The sequence below is a fragment of the Bos indicus genome, chromosome 1 (assembly GCF_029378745.1).
Source record: "Bos indicus isolate NIAB-ARS_2022 breed Sahiwal x Tharparkar chromosome 1, NIAB-ARS_B.indTharparkar_mat_pri_1.0, whole genome shotgun sequence".
Taxonomy (NCBI): domain Eukaryota; kingdom Metazoa; phylum Chordata; class Mammalia; order Artiodactyla; family Bovidae; genus Bos; species Bos indicus.
The window spans coordinates 157,236,930-157,260,361 of record NC_091760.1 but is presented as its reverse complement, the minus strand read 5'-3'; the positions used below and the strand labels follow the sequence as shown (position 1 = coordinate 157,260,361).

The 23,432-nt window shown below is 43.2% G+C and overlaps 1 long non-coding RNA gene across 1 annotated transcript in view; it reads left to right on the top strand.

The window, feature by feature from the left end:
* The first annotated feature begins 446 nt into the window (after positions 1–446).
* The window catches only part of LOC139180336 (uncharacterized), a 63,270-nt gene continuing 40,284 nt past the window's right edge, over positions 447–23,432 (top strand). The window contains exon 1 of the long non-coding RNA XR_011564611.1: positions 447–649. This is a non-coding gene — a long non-coding RNA (uncharacterized lncRNA). The remainder of the gene's footprint in view (positions 650–23,432) is intronic.

The window sequence follows — 23,432 nt, the reverse complement described above, 5'->3', positions numbered from 1 at the left end:
TGGGGTGCCATTGCCTTCTCCAAGAAGTGGGTAGGGCAGGATAAATTAGGGGTATGGGGTAAGCAGATACAAACTACTCTGCATAAAATAAATTACAAACTTTATACTGCACGCAGAGGGCATTCTAGCCGTTACCTGTAATAACCTACAGTGGAGTCTAATCTGCAAAAAAAAAGCCTGAATTACTATGCTGTATACCTGAAACTAATATAATATTATAAATCAACTGTACTTCAATGAAAAAAAGGTGAGTCTAAGTTTAAGATGAGCAGCACTGATTGTTTTCATTGGTCCTGAGTTGCTGCTCCTTTGCTTTCCTGTGGTCTCAGCAAGCAATGGAAAAGACACAGCTGAACTCGGGGCTGCCTGGAGGTCCCGGCAGAGGGAGCTCCCTGCTTCCTCCCGTGTCCTCATGGAAGCGCCCGGCAGAGCGAAGAATCGAAGAATCGGCCAGGTCAGAGGGACTCAGGGGAGGCAGGGCAAGGGCGGCCGAACGAGCTAACGAGAATGTCTTCGCGGGCTGCCCGTGTTCACTGTCACGCGTCCCGCTGTGTCTTCGGGCACGTCTTCCGTACAGCCGTCCTGGCCGCCGCCGGCTTCCCCTCATTCTCGAAGCCCTGTCTGTTCTGCGCGCACCTGGGCGTGTAAGGTAGGGCCGTCTGAGTAAGTGTAGGAGTCTGGTTGGCAGTCCTGCCAGGCCTCTGAGTGTGCCAGTCACGCCGGCTTGAAGGCTTAAGTTTGTTAGGGGAGGTGGGCGGCTCGGCCTTGGCCTCTGACTCTGCATCCGACACAGTTACCCAGAGGCCCGGCGTTTTGCAGATCCGCGCGTAAATAAGCCAGGCGTTTGCTTCTTGTGCGTGCTTTGTGTGGGGCAGCACTCTGAACTACTAACGAGGTATATTTAGTGGAGAGCAACAGGGGAGGGGGCGCTGTCTGTTTTTCTGTTGAGGGCACTGGGCAGTCCGCAGGGGAGGGCGCTTGCATATAGGAGATCGGGCAGCTTTAGCAAAGCACAACCCGAGCACAGCGTGACCTCAGACAACACTGCTAGAAGCTGTCATCAGAGGCAGCGTCGGTGAAATCGCACATCCCCAGGCTTCAAGGAGCTTGGAGGCTTGCGGCCCGCGCCCCATGGAGCCAGGTCGGAAGCCAGAGCAGAACAATAGGGAGCGGTGACTGCAAGCCCTTGGCTCTTCAGTCCCAGCCGCTGTCTCGGGGGCCAAGCAGAAGTGCTCGGGGATCGTCTAAGGGGACCTGGAAAACACTCACCAGTAGGCCAGGGAAGAGTTAGACAACCGCCGTGTTTCTATAAACGTGACCCTCTCCTCCCAAACGAGTGGGGCCGGGGACACACAGGTGCTAAGGAGTTTGCACAGGTGTTTGGCTCACTTTTAAAATCCTAGTTATATCCAATCTGATAGCCAGCTTGGGAGCTTGAAATGCACTCTTCGATTGGTTTGATAATTTAAAATCTTTTATTTTCCCTCTGCTGTTGTTGACTGTGAACAGGGAGGGCTGGCATCTATTTTTAGCATTTTGACGGCTTGGCATTACTGGTTCCTGAACATATCAGTTAAAATACTACTGTTTCCTATCTCCTTTGTGTTTGTGGCAGGAACGGATAAGGGGCAATTAATATGTCCACGGAGCAAAGTGATGGATGGACAGATGGACAAAAGGAGGGGAGGTTTAGTAGTGAAACAGGAATTTCAAGTTTTAATTCCCATTACTAATAAACCCCACAAATATATTTTTTTTGGTTAACGCGTGTGTGTGTGTGTGTGTGTGTGTTAGTCACTCTGCCGTGTCCGCCTCTTGGTGACCCCATGGACTACTGCCCAGCAGGTTCCTCCATCCGTGGAATTTTCTGAGCAAGAACACCGGAGACGGTTGCCATTTCCTTCTCCACTGGTTAACATAGTAATTCCAGTTTCTAGGACAGTATATGATATATTGGAGACTCAGTATTTTTTGATGAGTAAGTGTTTACTCATCAAAATCTGTATATTTTTGTCAATGCAATATGTAAAAGATGTAATATGTAAATTTGAAGTTTAGGAATATGTAATATGTAAATTAGGAAGTTGTGCTTTGGGGAGAGCCTGAGAGGGAAAGAGTGAAATGAGGACAAGGCAGAAAAAAATTGAATTGAAGACAAAGGATTTATTTTATTTTTTACTGAAGTATATGATTCACAACATGTTAGTTTCAGGTGTACAGCAAAAAGACTCAGAGTATATGTGTGTATGTGTACACACATATACATTTTTTTCATATTCTTTTCCATTATATGTTATTACAAGAAACTGAGTCTATTCACTGTGCTAGGCAGTAGGTCCTGTTGTTTATCTATTTTGTATATAGTCGTGTGTATGTTTTAATCTCAAACCCTTATCCCTCCTGTCAGCTTTGTAACCATAGATTTGCTTCTATGCCTGTGGGTCTGTTTCTACTTCTAGATACGTTCATTTGTGTCATATTTTTAGATTCCATGTATCAGTGGTATCGTATGATATATACATATGTTTAATTTAGAAGACAAAGGATTTTTAAAAATTTATTTGACTGAAGAATAAGTGTTGTACAGTATTGTGCCGGTTTCTGCCATACACCAATGTGAATCAGCCATCGGTGTACAAGTGTGCCCGCTCTTGAATCTCCCTCCCACCTCCACCCCGTCCCAGTCCTTGAGGCTGTCACAGAGCCCTGGCTTGAGCTCCTGGAGTCACAGAGCAGATTCCCGCGGGTTGTCTAGCTTGCCTATGGTGACGCATGCGCTTCCCTGCCACCGCCACACTCGTCCGCCCTCGCCTTCTCCACCCGGCCCGCAGTCTGCTCCCCACGTCTGCATCTGATCGCCGCCCTGCACGTAGGCTCGTCAGTGCCACCCTCCCAGATTCTATGTTTATGTGTTAATACACGACGTCTGTTTTTCTCCTCCTGACTTACACCGGATTCTATGTTTATGTGTTAATACACGATATCTGTTTTTCTCCTCCTGACTTACTTCTGTATGACAGGCTCCAGGTTCATCCTTCTCATTAGCACTGACTCAAAGGGTTCCTTTTTATGGATGAGTAATATTCCATTGTGCATATGTACCATACCTTCTTTATCCACTCATCTTGATGGACGTCTAGGCTGCTTCCGTGTCCTGGCTATTGTGAATAGTACCGCAGTGAACACTGGGGTACGTGTGTCTTTTTCAGTTACAGTTTTCTCAGGGTGTATGCCCAGTAGTAGGATTTTTTGGTCACATGATAGTTTTATTCCTAGTATTTTAAGGAAACTGTGTGCTGTTTTCCATAGCGGTTATAACAATTTGCACTCTCAACAGTGCAAGAGGGTTTCCTTTTCTCCACACTCTGTCCAGCAATTTTCATTTGTAGATTTTTTGATGATGGCCATTTTCACTGGTGTGAGGTGATATCTCCTTGTAGTTTTAATTTGCATTTCTCTAATAATGAGTGATGTTGAGCATCTTTTCATGTGTTTATTAGCCATCTGTATGTCTTCTTTGGAGAAATTAGAAGACAAAGGATTAAAAAAATTTTTTTTTTAATTGAAGGATAATTGCTTTACAAAATTTTGCTGTTTTCTGTCAAAACTCAACATGAATCAGCCACAGGTATACATATATCCCCTCCCTTTTGAATCTTCCTCCCATCCCCTACGCCATCCCACCCCTCTAGGTTGATACAGAGCCCCTGTTTGAGTTTCCTGAGCCAGACAGCAAATTCCCGTTGGTAAAGGATTTTGAAGAGGGAGAGTGACATGGATCTGTCACTTTAAGCTCTGAAGTGCCCATCCATCCATCTAGGGGCTTTTCTTGGGTTTTACTCTGTCTTTGCCCAATGATGCCGCTTCAAATAGTAAGAAACTGTGCATGCATTTCCCAGGGATGTTTACTGAAGAAAAGTAATTCAGAGCATAACACAGAACATTCTCTTGGCTGCACATGAACAATTTGTTCCAAAAAATCAGATTTAAATGCTATTGTGGTGATAAAATGAAAATGTTTTGAGGCTCTGCCTTCCTGAGGCCTGGCCGCTTAGCCTAACTCACATCCCTTCATCAGAGTGACGGCCTTGGGTCCTTTGATGAGGCCGCTGGAACTGAAGCTCTGGGGGCGGCGCCAACGTGGCCCCCGCCCAGTGGTGCCGTTTCCAGGTCGTCATTTCAGAGCAGCAGAGAACTGCCAACAGGGGCCGTCAGAGTCGTGTAAGAATCCTGAATATCAACAAAAAGACATCTTTTTCAGAACGGAGAGCCGCACAAGTTGTCCACAGGGAACAGAGGTATAGTCGCCCGACGTGTTTTCAAGCTGAAAGCTGGGTAGTGCCTTTCCTTTCTTAAAAGCGACCTTTGCTATAAAATAAAATGCCACCATCAGTCACTAGATTTCACTGTGATAACTTGCTCAGATCCTTTAAATTAAATTGTGGCTAAAACCTGAAACAGACATGCTTTTTTAAAAAATAAGATGAGAGTACAAGACTGATGAGGAGAGAGAGGCTGTGACTCGGCCTGCCCCCGACCTGACGCTCAGAACAGTGTCTCTGTGCTCTCCAGAAACGATCTGGTGCGTCTCATCACCTCTGTGTGCTTGGAAGACATCTCTTCACATCCTGCTTTCTGTGATGTGGTTATTCCTCACAGTTCTTGCTATAGCATTTTTTCCCCCCTTGAGAGTATATTATAAACTGTTGCAATAAAAATATTCTTTTCCAGAAATACACACACAGATACAGAAAACAAACTTATGGTTACCAAAGGAAGAAAGGGATGGGTAGGGATGAGTTAGGAGTTTGGGATTAACAGATGCACACAAATATATATAAAATAGATAGAAAGTAAAGTCCTACTGTACAGCACAGAGAACTCTACTTAGTATCATTAAAAAAGCTATTAATATATGTCTTCTGTTTGCACAATTTTATTGAAGGCTTCCTGACCCTCATTTTCTCTAATCTTTTTTCCCTGGATGTGTTGGGAGGACTGACTCTTTCATTTTTTTCTCTTTTCTCCCCTCTTTTCTGTTTCTTTGCTCTTTGCTTCTCTCTCTCTCAGACACACACACACATCTTTGGCTTTATCTTCCACTCTTCTCTTAACTTATTCATTTCTGATATGTTTTTCGTCTCTGGGGTTTATTTTTTGTTCCCCAAATGCTCCTTTGGCCACCTCATGCGAAGAGTTGACTCACTGGAAAAGACTCTGGTGCTGGGAGGGATTGGGGGCAGGAGGAGAAGGGGACGACAGAGGATGAGATGGCTAGATGGCATCACTGACTCGATGGACGTGAGTCTGAGTGAACTTCGGGAGTTGGTGATGGACAGGGAGGCCTGGCGTGCTGCGATTCATGGGGTCGCAAAGAGTGGGACACGACTGAGCGACTGATCTGGTCTGAAACGCTCCTTTTTGATAACATCTTGTTCTTATCCCATGTGTGCAGTGGATTTTGTGATCTCGGACTCTATTGGTGTATGAATATGTGAGAAGTCTCCTCCAAGCAATCTTGTGGATTTTTTTTTTCCTAGTTTGTTCTTGTTTTCTATTTACTTTGTCGTAGCCTGACTGGCAATCCTTATTTGCCAACTTTTGTTAAGAGTCAGGGATGAGAGCTGCTTTCGGAGCTCTGGGGACATACTTGGAGCATGTTGACTGAGGACTGCAGTGCAGAGCAATCTGGAAGTTTGTTGGGAACCCATGCCTCAGTTTTGCCTCTTGGGCTTCTCAGCTTCCCAAGTGGCTCAGGAATAAAGAACCCGCCTGCCAATGCAGGAGATGAAGAAGATGTAGGTTTCATCCTCGGGTTGGGAAGATCCCCAGAGGAGGAAACGGCAACCCACTCCAGTATTCTCGCCTGGGAAATACCATGGACAGAGGAGCCTGGCGGGTCCCAGGGGTTGCAGAATTGGACATGACTGAGCAAATGAACATGCACACTTGGGCTGCTCGGATTTCAGCAAGAAGACTCTCTGGTTTCCTGCTTGAGCGCCCGGTGAAGAAAGAAGTTGGCTTTTGTTGTCTTAGCATAATTCTCTTGAGTTCCACCTGAGTTGTTTTGGGTATCAATAGTCGTATAAATGGACTCACACAGTATGTAGCCTTCTGAGATTATCTTTTTTCACTCAGCATAAATCCTTTGCTCTCTACCCAAGTGGCTGCATGTATCAGTAGTTCATCCACTTTTATTGCTGAGTAGCATTCCTGATGTGGAGCTACCGCAGTTTCAACCATCCACCCAGAGAAGAGCATCTGGATTGTTTCCAGCTTTTAGCTCTTGTGAGTAAATCTGCTGTGGGCTTTAACACATAGGTTTTTGTGTGAACATGAATTTTACTTTCCTGGGAATGCCGATCAGTACAATGACTGGATAATATGGTAAATGCTTGTTTAGTTTTTAAAAAAAGCTGCAAAGCTATCTTCGTGAGGGCACTGACCTTTTGCACTTCTGCCAGTAACATGTGGGTGATCTAGTTTGTACGTTCTCCAGCATTTGGCGGGTTTTCACTGTTAATTAGGTTGTTTGTTTTCCAGATTGTACTTTCGGGGTCTTCTTTCTGAATGATTAGCTTAACCCAAGGTCACAAAGATCTTACCAGTTTTCTTCTAGAAGTTTTAGAGCTTTAGGTTTTATGTCTACATCTTTAACCCATTTTGAGTTAATTTTTATGCACAGTATACTATAATGTATGGATCAAAGTTCTTTTTTTATAGGTAGGTACTGAATTGCTTCAGTATCCTGTACTATAAAGGCCAGTCTTTTCTCATGAAATCGCTTTGCATCTGTCAAAATCAATTGGCCGTGTTTTTGAGAGTCTGTTCCTAGACTGTCTGTTCAGCTCTGTGGATCTATGTGTGGTTTCGCCAATTCCACAGCTCTGTAGTGAGTCTTGAAGTCAGGTTGTGTGAATCTTCCAACTTTCTGATTCTTTTTAAAAATTATTGTAACTATTCTGGTTCCTTTACCTCTCCATGTACATTTTAGAATCAGTTTAGCAACATCTGCAAAAATCTTATTAAGATTTCAATTGGGATTATAATGAATCTGTAAGCCTATGGGGGAGAATTGAAATCTTAATTCTGTTGAGTCTTCTAATCCATAAGCTTGGTACATGACTCCATTTCCTAAGGTCTTTTATGACTTCTTTTATCAGTGTTTGGAGTTTTCAACACATAGCTCTGGAGCATGTTTTGCTAGACTTATACCCAAATATTTCATGTTTGTGATGCTTTTATAAGTGGTTGTGCCAGGTATCAATTTATTTTCCATATCTCAGGTGATATTTTTCAGTTTTTCATCCTCAATGGCTAGGACACTGTCCAGTGTACACTAAGAACTTAATAAATATTTGTTGACTCTTGGTCTTAATGTTGGAAAATTTGAGTTCTGTCTCTGGCTCCACTCACTGTGATATCTTGGGTAAGACATGGCCTCCCCGAGCTTCATTTTATCCAACTGAATATAATGCACGGGGTGTAGATGATATGTAAACATACTTGAGTCCTATTTATTCTGTGAGTCTAAGACTGAGCCAACTTGACATGAATTGCCAAAGCCTGTTTTTCCCCTCCTATACTGCTTACCTGAGCTAAGCAGAATGAGCAGAAAAATGAAACTTAGCAAAGGTTTTTCTAACCTACTCTACTGTCCAACTGAATTGAATGCTCTTGACACTGAACATTCAAAACTTTAAAAATAAGTATTTATTGGGATTAGTGGGTCAATATAGAAAGCGAAGAAAGTCATGGTGGTTCCTATTTATTTCCTCCTCTATTTCACAGTCTTTGGAGTTTAATTTAGGTTGGAATGTTCTCATAATCTGTGCATCTCTAAGATGGATGTGTCTGGCATTAAATGCCCTGATAATGATCACTCCTATGTCACCAGCATGATTTTATTTGGTACTCTTTACATTAGGAGGAATCAGGTTGGTCTTCTGAAATCATGCAAAGTAAACAGTTACGGCCACCAGAGCAGTTCCACTTGCCTTCTCCTGCCCCTCGTCCGTGTGAGACAGTGCCTATCTTGTTCCTCACTGGCATCCCATTGCCACAAGTAGTTATAGCAGAAGAAGGGATTTGATTTTCAAAGGCTGTTTACTCCTAAGACTATTATTTCAGAGAAGTGGTGGCCTAATTATTGTGGGCTTAAATATTTTATCATGCTCAGGGAGATAAACCACTAGACCATTCAGGTATGACCTAAATCAAATCCCTTATGATTATACAGTGGAAGTGAGAAATAGATTTAAGGGACTAGATCTGATAGATAGAGTGCCTGATGAACTATGGACTGAGGTTCATGACATTGTATAGGAGATAGGGATCAAGACCATCCCCATGGAAAAGAAATGCAAAAAAGCAAAATGGCTGTCTGGGGAGGCCTTACAAATAGCTGTGAAAAGAAGAGAAGCAAAGAGCAAAGGAGAAAAGGAAAGATATAAGCATCTGAATGCAGAGTTCCAAAGAATAGCAAGAAGAGATAAGAAAGCCTTCCTCAGCGATCAATGCAAAGAAATAGAGGAAAACAACAGAATGGGAAAGACTAGAGATCTCGTCAAGAAAATTAGAGATACCAAGGGAACATTTCATGCAAAGATGAGCTCGATAAAGGACAGAAATGGTATGGGCCTAGCAGAAGCAGAAGATATTCAGAAGAGGTGGCAAGAATACACAGAAGAACTGTACAAAAAAGATCTTCATGACCAAGATAATCATGATGGTGTGATCACTGACCTAGAGCCAGACATCCTGGAATGTGAAGTCAAGTGGGCCTTAGAAAGCATCACTACGAACAAAGCTAGTGGAGCTGATGAAATTCCAGTTGAACTATTTCAAGTCCTGAAAGGTGATGCTGTGAAAGTGCTGCACTCAATATGCCAGCACATTAGGAAAACTCAGCAGTGGCCACAGGACTGGAAAAGGTCAGTTTTCATTCCAATCCCAAAGAAAGGCAATGCCAAAGAATGCTCAAACTACTGCACAACTGCACTCATCTCACATGCTAGTAAAGTAATGCTCAAAATTCTACAAGCCAGGCTTCAGCAATATGTGAACTGTGAACTTCCAGATGCTCAAGCTGGTTTTAGAAAAGGCAGAGGAACCAGACATCAAATTGCCAACATCCACTGGATCATGGAAAAAGCAAGAGAGTTCCAGAAAAACATCTATTTCTGCTTTATTGACTATGCCAAAGCCTTTGACTGTGTGGATCACAATAAACTGTGGAAAATTCTTCAAGAGATGGGAATACCAGACCACCTGACCTGCCTCTTGAGAAATTTGTATGCAGGTCAGGAAGCAACAGTTAGAACTGGACATGGAACAACAGACTGGTTCCAAATAGGAAAAGGAGTACGTCAAGGCTGTATATTGTCACCCTGCTTATTTAACTTCTATGCAGAGTACATCATGAGAAACGCTGGGCTGGAAGAAGCACAAGCTGGAATCAAGATTGCCAGGAGAAGTATCAATAACCTCAGATATGCAGATGACACCACCCTTATGGCAGAAATTAAGAGGAACTAAAAAACCTCTTGATGAAGGTGAAAGGGGAGAGTGAAAAAGTTGGCTTAAAACTCAACATTCAGAAAAAGAAGATCATGGCATCTGGTCCCATCACTTCATGGGAAATAGATGGGGAAACAGTGGAAACAGTGTCCAACTTTGTTTTTCTGGGCTCCAACATCACTGCAGATGGTGATTGCAGTCATGAAATTAAAAGACACTTACTCCTTGGAAGAAAAGTTATGACCAACCTAGATAGCATATTGAAAAGCAGAGACATTACTTTGCCATCAAAGGTCCGTCTAGTCAAGGCTGTGGTTTTCCCAGTGGTCATGTATGGATGCTAGAGTTGGACAGTGAAGAAAGCTGAGTGCCGAAGAATTGATGCTGTTGAACTGTGGTGTTGGAGAAGACTCTTGAGAGTCCCTTGGACTGCAAGGAGATCTAACCAGTCTATTTTGAAGGAGATCAGCCCTGGGATTTTTTTGGAAGGAATGATGCTAAAGCTGAAACTCCAGTACTTTGGCCACCTCATGTGAAGAGTTGACTCACTGGAAAAGATTCTGATGCTGGGAGGGGTTGGGGGCAGGAGGAGAAGGGGACGACAGAGGATGAGATGGCTGGATGGCATCACCGACTCGATGGATGTGAGTCTGAGTGAACTCCAGGAGCTGGTGATGGACAGAGAGGCCTGGCATGCTGCAATTCATGGGGTCGCAAAGAGTCGGACATGACTGAGCGACTGAACTGAACTGAACTGAACTGAGGGAGCAAAAATTGGTAATGCAAGATTTTAATAACCCAGTGACCAGGTCTTGCTGACCAGTATATGAAGTCGTCTCCTTTCATGTACTCAAATTATTGCATTCTGTATTAAGACTTTGAATACAACTGTCATCCTTCCGAAGTGAAAATGTGTGTGTTCTCAGTCGCTAAGTTGTGTCTGACTCTTTGCAACCCCATAAACTGTAGCCCACCAGACTCCTCCGTGTATGGGATTTCCCAGGTAAGAATATTGGGGTGTACTGCCATTTCCTTCTCCAGGGGGTCTTCCCCACCCAGGAACTGGATCTGTGTCTTTTTGTCTCCTGCATTGACAGGTGGATTCTTTACCACTGAGCCACCAGGGAAGCCCCCAAAGTGAAGATTATTCCCATCAATCATTTTTTAGAAATATGCTTAAAGGAACTTGTCACGTTTGCTATTAGTGCTCTTTTTCTACCTCTGCAGTTAGGGTTCTAGTTTTACCACTCAATGGAAACCTCTTGCAAAAGTTACCTGTAGCTTTCTTCTGGTCTTCCCTTACTTCTAGACTTCTCTGAATCACTTAAAATCTTTGACTGCAATTTTTCCTGGTATTTTCTCTCCCTTGTCTTCTATAACACATCTTAAAATATTAGTCTTTTTTTTTTAAACTCCTGGCCATTTTATTTTTCTCTTTCTCCTTCACTCGTTTTGTCTTGGAGCAGCTTCGAAGTTATGAAGAGGGATGACTTCGAGGGATTGTTGGCCAGGAGCCAGCTGGGGGCAAAAGGGGGCGTCATGGCAGATGTCAGTAAGGACAAGTGAGAAATGAAGACCACCCTGTGTGTTGGCACCACGTAGCCCTTCTGGGATTGTGGGCACAGACACAGCTCAGGTATGAAATGACCTGAACTGATGAAGGTTAACTTTTCACACCCAGTAGAATGAGAGCTCAAAACAGAAATCAAATTAATTTGTAGAAATAAAGTTATAGCTTGGAAAATACTCGTTTGTGGCCTGAGATTCAAGTTTACCAAATACAGCACTTTCAAATTGCTCTCTGTTATGTGTATTTTGACCCTGAAAATACTGTGAAGAAGACAAATCAATTATGGTTGCTTTCTAGAGTTAAGTGACTTTTCCGGTGTCTGTGAAATCCAGTGGCAATAAGGCGGGAATTGGATTTCAGGGCCTCTGCTCTGCCGTGCCACACTCTTTCCACTAGGCCACATAACCTCAGGGGTTAACTGCTTATTTAATAACTGTGAAGGAATCTAATGATCTGTCGTCAGTGGGGCTAATGCCGAGTGAGAGCCAGGAGGGAAGAAGCTGCCTTCAGTAGCAATAGATAGTATGTTAATGGGAAACACTTGCGAGTCAAAACAGCTGACACAGCCATCAATAGAGCTGATTGCTATGCGATGTGATCTGAGTCATGCTACTTTGCCATTTTAGTGTCTAAGAATGATTGCTACAGATTTTGAAAGAGGATTAATAAATGTTGAAGTTAACTTCTTGTGCAGCCTGGCTCATTTTCCAGGTAAGAGAATAGAGGTCCTGAAGAGTTCTGGCTTTTATCCAGTGAGGAAGTTGGCCAGTGGCAGAAACAGAGTCAGGACCCAGGTTTCAGACTGTGTGCGCTCCCCCAAGTGGAGACGGTGCAGGCGTTTCTGTTTAGGCTGCAGAGGCTGGAGGGAGTGCAAGGACCTGCAGAGCAGGTCAGATTTACTGCATCCCAAGCAGGTCAGGAAGCAACAGTTAGAACTGGACATGGAACAACAGACCGGTTCCAAATAGGAAAAGGAGTACGTCAAGGCTGTATATTGTCACCCTGCTTATTTAACTTCTATGCAGAGTACATCATGAGAAATGCTGGGCTGGAAGAAGCACAAGCTGGAATCAAGATTGCTGGAAGAAATATCAATAACCTCAGATATGCAGATGATACCACCCTTATGTCAGAAAGCCAAGAGGAACTAAAGAACCTCTTGATGAAAGTGAAAGAGGAGAGTGGAAAAGTTGGCTTAAAGCTCAACATTCAGAAAACTAAGATCATGGCATCCGGTCCCATCACTTCATGGCAGATAGATGAGAAAACAGTGGAAACCGTGGCTCACTTTATTTTTCTGGGCTCCAAAATCACTGTGGATGGTGATTGCAGCCATGAAATTAAAAGACACTTACTCCTTGGAAGGAAAGTTATGACCAACCTAGACAGCATATTAAAAAGCAGAGACATTACTTTGCCATCAAAGGTCCATCTAGTCAAGGCTATGGTTTTTCCAGTGGTCATGTATGGATGTGAGAGTTGGACTGTGAAGAAAGCTGAGCACCAAAGAATTGATTCTTTTGAACTGCGGTGTTGAAGAAGCCTCTTCAGAGTCCCTTGGACTGCAAGGAGATCCAACCAGTCCATCCAAAAGGAGATCAGTCCTGGGTGTTCATTGGAAGGAGTGAGGCTGAAGCTGAAACTCCAATACTTTGGCCACATGATGAGAACTGACTTTTCAAATGCTGACTCATTGGAAAAGACTCTGATGCTGGGAAAGATTGAGGGCAGGAGGAGAAGGGTATGACAGAGGATGAGCTGGTTGGATGGCATCACTGACTCGATGGACATGGGTTTGGGTGGACTCCGGGAGTTGGTGATGGACAGGGAGGCCTGGTGTGCTGCGGTTCATGGGGTCACAAAGAGTCAGACATGACCGAACAACTGAACTGAACTGAACTGAAGCTTCCTGGACTGGCTTATCCCTCCCTGAGCTCTGCTACCCATCGCCACAGCATTTCAGCAAGCCTGTTAGAGGGTGTTTGTGCTATTAACCTTTCCTTGGACAATCTGAATATTTTATCTTCTGAAGGAAGAGTTTGTCTCAAAGAGCACTGGCTTAGGGTATGGTGGGTGGCAAATATATCTTCAGTCTGTTAGCTTCCAGCTTTCATCATCATTTTCAAACATATGGTTTTCTATAAAAGACTTGGAGGTCATAGAATTTTTGCCAGTCTTATAAGGCATCCAGGTCTTAGACCCAAATAGTATTCTATTTCAGGATGACCGACTAAATTGCTGGAGTTCCCACTTGCCCATTACTCTTTTTTTTTCATTTACTAATGCTTTTTGTTACTTTTAATTTCAATCTCAATTATGTTTCCCCTGTTTCTGCTCCTTACTACCTCCCTCAAACTGCATAAAGAGCTTACTTCATTCCAAACAAGGATTCTGTCTAATTCATCAACCATGTGGTCAATTAATTAGCCTAAATCCTTGAATACCTACCTGTCAACTCTTGCTGAGCTGGCAGGTTCTTCTCCTTCCTTCTTTTCCTTTTTAAATGCTTTGTCTTTCTGACTTGTCATTTGGTTAAGTTCCAGTGATGAATAATGTGGTTTTGCTGCAGGTTAGAGTGTTTTAAATTGAAATCTGAGCCTGTAGTCTCCTTCAGTGTTTTATTAAAAAGCAAGCAAACATATTAACAACCTTTTGTCTATCTTTAGTAATCTACATAATTTCCCAAGACCCAGTTTTAACTGTTGAAGTGTTGTTGGGGGTGGGTTTTGGCTGTCATTGCTGAAATCCAGGCGCTTAGCCCTAAACAAGGCTTCTTCTAGTGAGGAGAGTTCAGACCATGATTGGAAAACTGAGCAATGCCTCTACAGTCATTTGTGTAAATTAATTACATGAGCTCTAAACTCTGTAGCGCTAGTCTGAATGAGTGTGAGGTCTTTCACAAGGTCTGTATTACTTTCCTATATAAGTTTACCCCCAAATATTCAAAAATAGAATGTTCTGTGTCTTTTTATGATTCCAAGAGTAAGAACTATCCAAAAACTAACCATCTCCCTCAACTTCTCAATGGCTACTACCTTCAGAATATTTCTGATTTTGTTTCCAAATGTAAATATTTATACTGTGATTAATATTCTTCTGCAAGTTCAGTTCAGTTCAGTTGCTCACTTGTGTCCGACTCTTTGCAACCCCATGAATTGGAGCACGCCAGGCCTCCCTGTCCAACACCAACTCCTGGAGTTCATCCAAACTCATGTCCATCGAGTCGGTGATGCCATCCAGTCATCTCATCCTCTGTCGTCCCCTTCTCCTCCTGCCCCCAATCCCTCCCAGCATCGGGGTCTTTTCCAATGAGTCAACTCTTTGCATGAGGTGGCCAAAGTATTGGAGTTTCAGCTTCAACATCAGTCCTTCCAAAGAACACCCAGGACTGATCACCTTTAGAATGGACTGGTTGGATCTCCTTGCAGTCCAAGGGACTCTCAAGAGTCTTCTCCAACACCACAGTTCAAAAGCATCAATTCTTTAGTGCTCAGCCTTCTTCACAGTCCAACTCTCACATCCACACATGACCACTGGAAAAACCGTAGCCTTGACTAGATGGACCTTTGTTGGCAAAGTAATGTCTCTGCTTTTCAATATGCTATCTAGGTTGATCATAACTTTCCTTCCAAGGAGTAAGCATCTTTTAATTTAATGGCTATAATCAGAAATAGATGTTTTTCTGGAACTCTCTTCCTTTTTCCACGATCCAGTGGATGTTGGCAATTTGATCTTTGGTTCCTTTGCCTTTTCTAAAACCAACTTGAACATCTGGAAGTTCATGGTTCACGTATTGCTGAAGCCTGGCTTGGAGAATTCTGAGCATTACTTTACCAGCGTGTGAGATGAATGCAATTGTGCAGTAGTTTGAGCTTTCTTTGGCATTGCCTTTTTTGAGATTGGAATGAAAACTGACTTTTTCCAGTCCTGTGGCCACTGCTGAGTTTTCCAAATTTGCTGGCATATTGAGTGCAGCACTTTCACAGCATCATTTTCCAGGATTTGAAGTAGCTCAACTGGAATTCCATCACCTCCACTAGCTTTGTTCATAGTGATGCTTTCTAAGGCCCACTTGACTTCACATTCCAGGATGTCTGGCTCTAGGTGAGTGATCACACCATCATAATTATCTTGGTCGTGAAGATCTTTTTTGTACAGTTCTTCTGTGTATTCTTGCCACTTCTTCTTAATATCTTCTGCTTTCTGTCCTTTGTCGAGCCCATCTTTGCACGAAATGTTCCCTTTCTCAAATTTTCTTGAAGAGATCTCTAGTCTTTCTGCTTTCTGTCCTTTATCAAGCCCATCTTTACATGAAATGTTCCCTTGGTATCTCTAATTTTCTTGAAGAGATCTCTAGTCTTTCCCATTCTGTTGTTTTCCTCTATTTCTTAGCATTGATCGCTGAGGAAGGCTTTCTTATCTCTCCTTGCTATTCTTTGGAACTCTGCATTCAGATGCTTATATCTTTCCTTTTCTCCTTTGCTCTTTGCTTCTCTTCTTTTCACAGCTATTTGTAAGGCCTCCCCATTTTGCTTTTTTGCATTTCTTTTCCATGGGGATGGTCTTGATCCCTGTCTCCTGTACAATGTCACGAACCTCCGTCCATAGTTCATCAGGCACTCTATCTATCAGATGTAGTCCCTTAAATCTATTTCTCACTTCCACTGTATAATCATAAGGGATTTGATTTAGGTCATACCTGAATGGTCTAGTGGTTTTCCCTACTTTCTTCAATTTAAGTCTGAATTTGGCAATAAGGAGTTCATGATCTGAGCCACAGTCAGCTCCCGGTCTTGTTTTTGCTGACTGTATGGAGCTTCTCCATCTTTGGCTGAAAAGAATATAATCAATCTGATTATGGTGTTGACCATCTGGTGATGTCCATGTAGAATCTTCTCTTGTGTTGTTGGAAGAGGGTGTTTGCTATGACCAGTGCATTCTCTTGGCAAAACTCTATTAGCCTTTGCCCTGCTTCATGCTGTATTCCAAGGCCAAATGTGCCTGTTAGTCCAGGTGTTTCTTGACTTCCTACTTTTGTATTCAAGTCCCCTATAATGAAAAGGACATCTTTGTTGGGTGTTAGTTCTAAAAGGTCTTGTAGGTCTTCATAGAACCGTTCAACTTCAACTTCTTCAGTGTTACTGGCTGGGACATAGACTTGGATTACTGTGATATTGACTGGTTTGCCTTGGAAACGAACAGAGATCATTCTGTCATTTTTGAGATTGCATCCAAGTACTGCATTTTGGACTCTTTTGTTGACCATGATGGCTACTCCATTTTTTCTAAGAGATTCCTGCCCACAGTAGTAGATATAATGGTTATCAACAACCAATGAGACAGATGACAAGTCTGAAAAATGTACTGTTAAAATAGCAAAGGTTATTTGTTAAGAACTTTTGAAGTTTTCAAGTCCACTGTGAGATCTTTGTTGGGAACTGGCTGGGCTGGGCGTCCCTCTCATAGCACGCATTGTACAGATGCCTTCTGACCTGGTGGAGGCATGTCCACCAGAGATTAATTTCCCACTTGAAGCTGAGAGCAAAGTCATTTATCCTTCCTTCTCGTCCTTGGAGAAAACGGTCCTTTTGTTCATATTTTTATGTAAGGACTTCCCACCTCATCAGCTCTGTCTAATTTCATCCTTTCTGTAGTGTATTTTGGTTTCTTGCTTCATGAAAGGCAAGACCATTGAAGGGACTTTGGCAAGGAGGTCAGGTCGGAGCCTTAATCTCCCTTTTTATTAGAGTGTCAGTATGGACAGGGAAGCCAAATCTAAAATCTCCATGTGACTTCCTGGGAAACTTCTGAGGGAAGAAACCAATAACAGAGAGTGTTTTGCCTATGTTCTCCTCTAGGAGTTTTATAGTTTCTGGTCTTACATTGAGATCTTTAATCCATTTTGAGTTTATTTTTGTATATGGTGTTAGAAAGTGTTCTAGTTTCATTCTTTTACAAGTGGTTAACCAGATTTCCCAGCACCACTTGTTAAAGAGATTGTCTTTAATCCATTGTATATTCTTGCCTCCTTTGTCAAAGATAAGGTGTCCATATGTGCGTGGATTTATCTCTGGGCTTTCTATTTTGTTCCATTGATCTATATTTCTGTCTTTGTGCCAGTACCATACTGTCTTGATAACTGTGGCTTTGTAGTAGAGCCTGAAGTCAGGTAGGTTGATTCCTCCAGTTCCATTTTTCTTTCTCAAGATCGCTTTGGCTATTCGAGGTTTTTTGTATTTCCATACAAATTGTGAAATTATTTGTTCTAGCTCTGTGAAGAATACTGTTGGTAGCTTGATAGGGATTGCATTGAATCGATAAATTGCTTTGGGTAGTATACTCATTTTCACTATATTGATTCTTCCAATCCATGAACATGGTATATTTCTCCATCTATTAGTGTCCTCTTTGATTTCTTTCACCAGTGTTTTATAGCAGGACCCTCTATGACCCACCTCCCAGAATATTGGAAATAAAAGCAAAAATAAACAAATGGGACCTAATTAAACTTAAAAGCTTCTGCACATCAAAGGAAACTATTAGCAAGGTGAAAAGATAGCCTTCAGAATGGGAGAAAATAATAGCAAATGAAGCAACCGACAAACAACTAATCTCAAAAATATACAAGCAACCCCTGCAGCTCAACTCCAGAAAAATAAATGACCCAATCAAAAAATGGGCCAAAGATCTAAATAGACATTTCTCCAAAGAAGACATACAGATGGCTAACAAACACATGAAAAGATGCTCAACATCACTCATTATCAGAGAAATGCAAATCAAAACCACTATGAGATACCATTTCACACCAGTCAGAATGGCTGCGATCCAAAAGTCTACAAATAATAAATGCTGAAGAGGATGTGGAGAAAAGGGAACCCTCTTACACTGTTGGTGGGAATGCAAACTAGTACAGCCACTATGGAGAACAGTGTGGAGATTCCTTAAAAAACTGGAAATAGAACTGCCTTATGATCCAGGAATTCCACTGCTAGGCATACACACTGAGGAAACCAGAAGGGAAAGAGACACGTGTAACCCAATGTTCATCGCAGCACTGTTTATAATAGCCAGGACATGGAAGCAACCTAGATGTCCATCAGCAGATGAATGGATAAGAAAGCTGTGGTACATATACACAATGGAGTATTACTCAGCCATTAAAAAGAATACATTTGAATCAGTTCTAATGAGGTGGATGAAACTGGAGCCTATTATACAGAGTGAAGTAAGCCAGAAGGAAAAACACCAATACAGTATACTAACGCAAATATATGGAATTTAGAAAGATGGTAACGATAACCCTGTATACGAGACAGCAAAAGAGACACTGATGTATAGAACAGGCTTATGGACTCTGTGGGAGAGGGAGAGGGTGGGAAGATTTGGGAGAATGGCATTGAAACATGTGAAATGTCATGTATGAAACGAGATGCCAGTCCAGGTTCAAAAAAAAAAAAAGAAACCAATAACAGAATGATATTGCACTTCTTTCTAATGAAAGCCTTTATTTCTTAACACCTAGAAGAGACACAGATAATATCTTAAGGGTTTAGTTACCAACAACTTAATTTACGAGACTTGACTTTCTACATTTTGGGAAGATGCAACATTACAGGAGGGAAGAATATTTACTTAGGGATATAAAAATCTGGTTTGTCCTTAGATACGTATTAGCTGTATGATATAGGATGAATTAATACTCCAGGCCTTTAGGTTAGATTACTCCAAAATTTCCTGACAGCTATAATGTCCCATGACTATTCCACAATCAGGGGGAGTATGGCAGGACCCAGGCAAGAGTGTGCCCCTTGTATAACACAGAACAAATAGGCTCAGTAAACTTTCTGTGTGTCTAGCTCATTCCCACCTCCTCCACCCAGTCTTGTTTAAGGGAACAAGATCTCAAGAGGACCCTGTAAGTATCTGCAAAACAATTTCCATATGCTATTTAGAGTTACGCTATTATCATGGTCTTTAATTGGAAGGATTACTTCTTCCGAAGTCATTCTTTTTGACTTGTAAAAGTGGTATTTTTTAGTTCTGTCCCTTGAAACACTTAATAAATGTTCTTTATAAAAAAGTTATGTGATGAAATAGATTTAGTGAACAATATATCATGCAGTCCTTTACCAGTTCGCTTTGTTCTTTGGGCACCCAAAGTTCATCAACGTCCTTCTGTAAAGATCCCTGCTTAATTTGTGTCTAACACAGCATGATGGGCAGAGTCGTATCTCCAAGTTTGCTTATGTTCTAATCTCAGAACCTGTTAATGTGTGTTACATGACAAGGGAAAATTAAGGTTACAGATGGATATTGTTGACAGTCAGCTGAGCTTAAGATGGTAAGATTGTCGTGAAGTATCAAGTGGGGCTAGTGGAATTACAAGCATCTTTAAAAGTGGAAGACAAAATCAGAAGAGACAGTTTCAGAGTCAGAGGAAGACTTGACTGGCTGTTCCTGGCCTTGAAGATGGAAGGGGGTGACTTCTAGAAGCTGGAAAAGGCAAGAAAATTACTCTACCTTGGATCTTCTGAAAGAAACGCAGCCCTGCTAACACCTTGATTTTAACTCAGAGAAACCCCCCTTGGACTCTGGCACCAGAATTGTAAAATAATAAGTATGTGTTGTCTTAACCCACCAAGTTTATAATAATTTGTTACATCAGCCTTAAGACTTCAATACAGATAATGTTTTCCAAAGTTATATGATCATCTTGTGTCCTGGCTCTTGTGTCCAAATTTGGGGCAAAATTTAAGGGGAATGCTGGTTCCAGCCATTTCTTTTTCTTCTTTAGATTAACCACATCCAATGGAAGTTTCTGTAATGATCACAGTGTCGTATCTGAGGTGTCCATTAGTTCTCACCTTTACGAGCTTCCTGGATATGAACCAGACCCTGTACGTGGAGGGCTAGAAGATGCTGAAGAAAGGATAGAACATTCCATGCTAATAAGCAAGGAGTTTTACATCTGAGGCTTGCACTGGACATCACGAGACAAGCAGATCTCGCCACGTGCCTGCCAGACCTTGGAAGTTTACACAGCGGACCTGACCGGGCTCAGCTGCACACCCTGTGCAGATGGTCTCAGCAGCACCTCACTCTCTCGAGGCTTCGTCTTCAGGACAGGACACGGGGGCAGACTCTACCTTCCAAGGACAGGGGAGCCGTCGGGGCTTTCGACTGTTTGGATCCAGGTCTCCGGTCAGATGGTGGCCATGCCCTCTTGATGACCTCCTCCAGCAGCCTCTGAGGACCTGAATTGTGACTTGGTGAAACTGAGGAACAGAAACTTAACTTTTAATTAACTTTAATTTCAATAGGTACATGTGGCTAGTGGCTATCATATTGGACAACACAACATTTTCAAATTCAATTGCCAGGCAGGTTATATAAATATGAGAAGTTGACCGAATAAAAGCAAGATGACAGTAGAAGTATTATGATGAAGGACACTGATCTTTGGCCTCAGTGTTCCAGAGATTGGTGAGAAATAGTGGAGAATGGAAAAGACCCCGATGCTGGGAAAGACTGAAGGCAAAAGGAGAAGGGGGAGACGGAGGATGAGATGGTTAGACAGCATCACCAACTCAATGGACTTGAATTTGAGCAAACTTGGGGAGATGGTGAGGGACAGAGAAGCCAGAGGTGCCGCAGTCCGTGGGGCCCCAGAGAGCTGGACACAACTTGGCGACTGAACGACGACAGCAGTGGAGAATGGGAGGGGGGTGTCCTCTGAGCATGTGCCTTGACTCAAGGGGCAGGGCTACTCTGCTGCCTCTGTCCGTGGGATTGTCCAGGCAAGAACACTGGAGTGAGTTGAATTTACTTCAGAGGAGCTTCCCTGACCCAAGGATTGAACCCACGTCTTCTGCGTCTCCTGCATTAGCACTTCGGCCCTGAGCCCCCAGGGGGAGCCCTCTGCTCCTGCAGGCTATTGCAATGAGGGACCAAAACTTACGATCAGAACAAATTCTGCAAGAGAAACCAAAAATGTGGGTTCTTAGCTACTCCTATTTCTCAGAGTTTCAGATAAAACCAAGCAGAGCTCTGGGGCACATCAACCTGTAGGCTTCTAGCTTAGAAGTCCTGAACATGGATGATCCAGAAGTTGCAGAAAGATTTCCATTACTTTACTTCTGAGACCCCAGCCTGAGGAAGGGAATATATTGGCATTCAGGGCAGGGCTGTTATGTATGGTTGTATAGACTGGGCAGTGCCCAGGATCACACACACCATGAGTCCCTGTTGACATAGTCCACATGAAAGATGTCTATGTTTTTTAAGATAGTTTTTTCAGCAGATAGCAGTATTTTGTTCTTAAAAAGCCAGCACATTATGACAGTTTTCCAATAACGGAAGTAAATTGCCTTGAAGAAATCATTTATTGCTTGCTTTTTACATATTGACTGGACTCGTGGCCACTCTGATAAGGAGAGGTATGAGTTCAAAGGACAATATGTAGGAAGGCTGAAAATCAGATGAAATTCAGCCTTTTGAGCCTACCGTTAGTAAATGCTAAGCTACTTTTTTTGCACATTTATTAGGAGGAAAGGGCTGTACCTTTCCCCAGAGGGTGCCCGACTGCCGATCCCAGCTGAGAATTCCCACTTTGTGCCTCTTCTCAGGGAGCACTCGGCTCTGCCGGTCACTGCAGGGGCGATGTGCCGGATTCCTCCAGTCCCGCGGCCTGCCAACACGGCCCCTCACAGAGGAGCTGCTCAGTAGATTCCTGTTGAAGGAATATTCTTTTTCTCATAGCCCCACCACAGGTATCTTTCTTTTTTCCACTTCTACCCATTTTCCCCTCTCAGCCCCTCTCTGTCTCTGCCCCCTCTGCCCCTGCTTGCCTCTGAGGCTGCCCCGTCTCTTCCTGCTTCCATCTTTCTTCCTGCCCCACTCCCCCCTCACCGTCTCATCATCTCCTGAGCGGCTTCCTCCTGCCTGTCTCACTTTTCCCTCACGTTTTACTCTGCTCACTATTTCTAGCTCTACCTTGGCTGTCTGTTCCCCACCACGGGGGCTTTTGAATCTACAGAATTGAGGCAGCGGGCGCTGGCAGACACTGACCTTAATTTTTCAATTGTTTCTTTAGCAGAGGCTTTCCGGCTCTGCCTCTTTCCAAGGTGTGGATCCAGGTTGGCTCGTGAGTGACAGGCACTCACAAAGACAGAAGTCTTTCTCAAAGCACCAAGGGGAGGCCATTAGAAAGGCAGTGACCTTCAGTGGCAGTGACTCCAGGGCAGGTTGCTTCCTCTTATTCTCTCTCACCTTTTACTCTTAGGGAATAAGCTAGTTTTATCAAAGCAGAATTCCCTGCTGCAAATGAGAGTCAAACAGCTTCTTATTTTAGTTTCCGTGGAGTTTACTCTTCTCGGGTCAGAAGAACCATCTGGGTCGGTGAGTCGGGTTGTGGTGGCTTATGGTGAACGGTGTCTGACTCATGATCTCTGAAGAAGAAGGTTTGCCTTCGGGACCAGGGACCAGGCTTGATCACTCAGGAGGTTTTGTGTAGCAGAGCTTTATTAAAGTATAAAAAGCGACAGAGAAGCTTGACATAGACATCAGACGGGGGGTGGAGCGTGCCCCCTGCTAGTCTTTAGCGAATGCTTTATGTCTGTTAGAAGCTGTTCATCAGATAAGAGAGGCACCTCAAGGCTGAGGACTTCCACCAGGCCCCTCTCCCACAACGTGCGTTTTTGAGATAGGATGGCATGACGCATGTCATCCCCCAGCCATAAAAAAACAGTGGATAAGAATACTCGTCTGTTGAGCTGTTATCAGCCAAAAGTTAGTCTTGGGTGGAACCATTTTGAAGAAAGGCAAATTCCAAAGCAAATACACAGTTTCATTAACATAGCTTAGGAAAAACATTTCCATAAGAAAAACGCATTGGTTACCTCACAATTCGAGAAAAGTTCAGTTCAGGTGGAACCAGGTGTTGTCATGGCAACACAGAATTTTAAGAGAAAAAAGTCTGACACTTGTAGCTGGTTTTCTCCCGCCGCTTAAGGGAGAGATAACGAGTGGCTGACACTTGCAGCCTGTTTCCTCTGCTTGGAGACCCCGGCCCTCCTGCCTGTTACCCTCTCAGCTGTAACTTCTCACCAGCCCCTCGGGGGAGACAGTCGGGCTGAGAAGGGGTGAATGAGGAAGGGAAGCTGGCCACGCCTGGCTTGCTTCCAGCCTTGCTTTCAGATTGTCAGCTGTGAAGAAGCCATCCTGCCTGACACAGCCCACTTTGCTTTGAATTATTCTAGACTGAGTTGCGTGGACCAACCACAGGCGTTTGAGGGAAAGGCTTACTTAATTTCTCTTCAGGCTGTCTTAGAAACTTAGAATG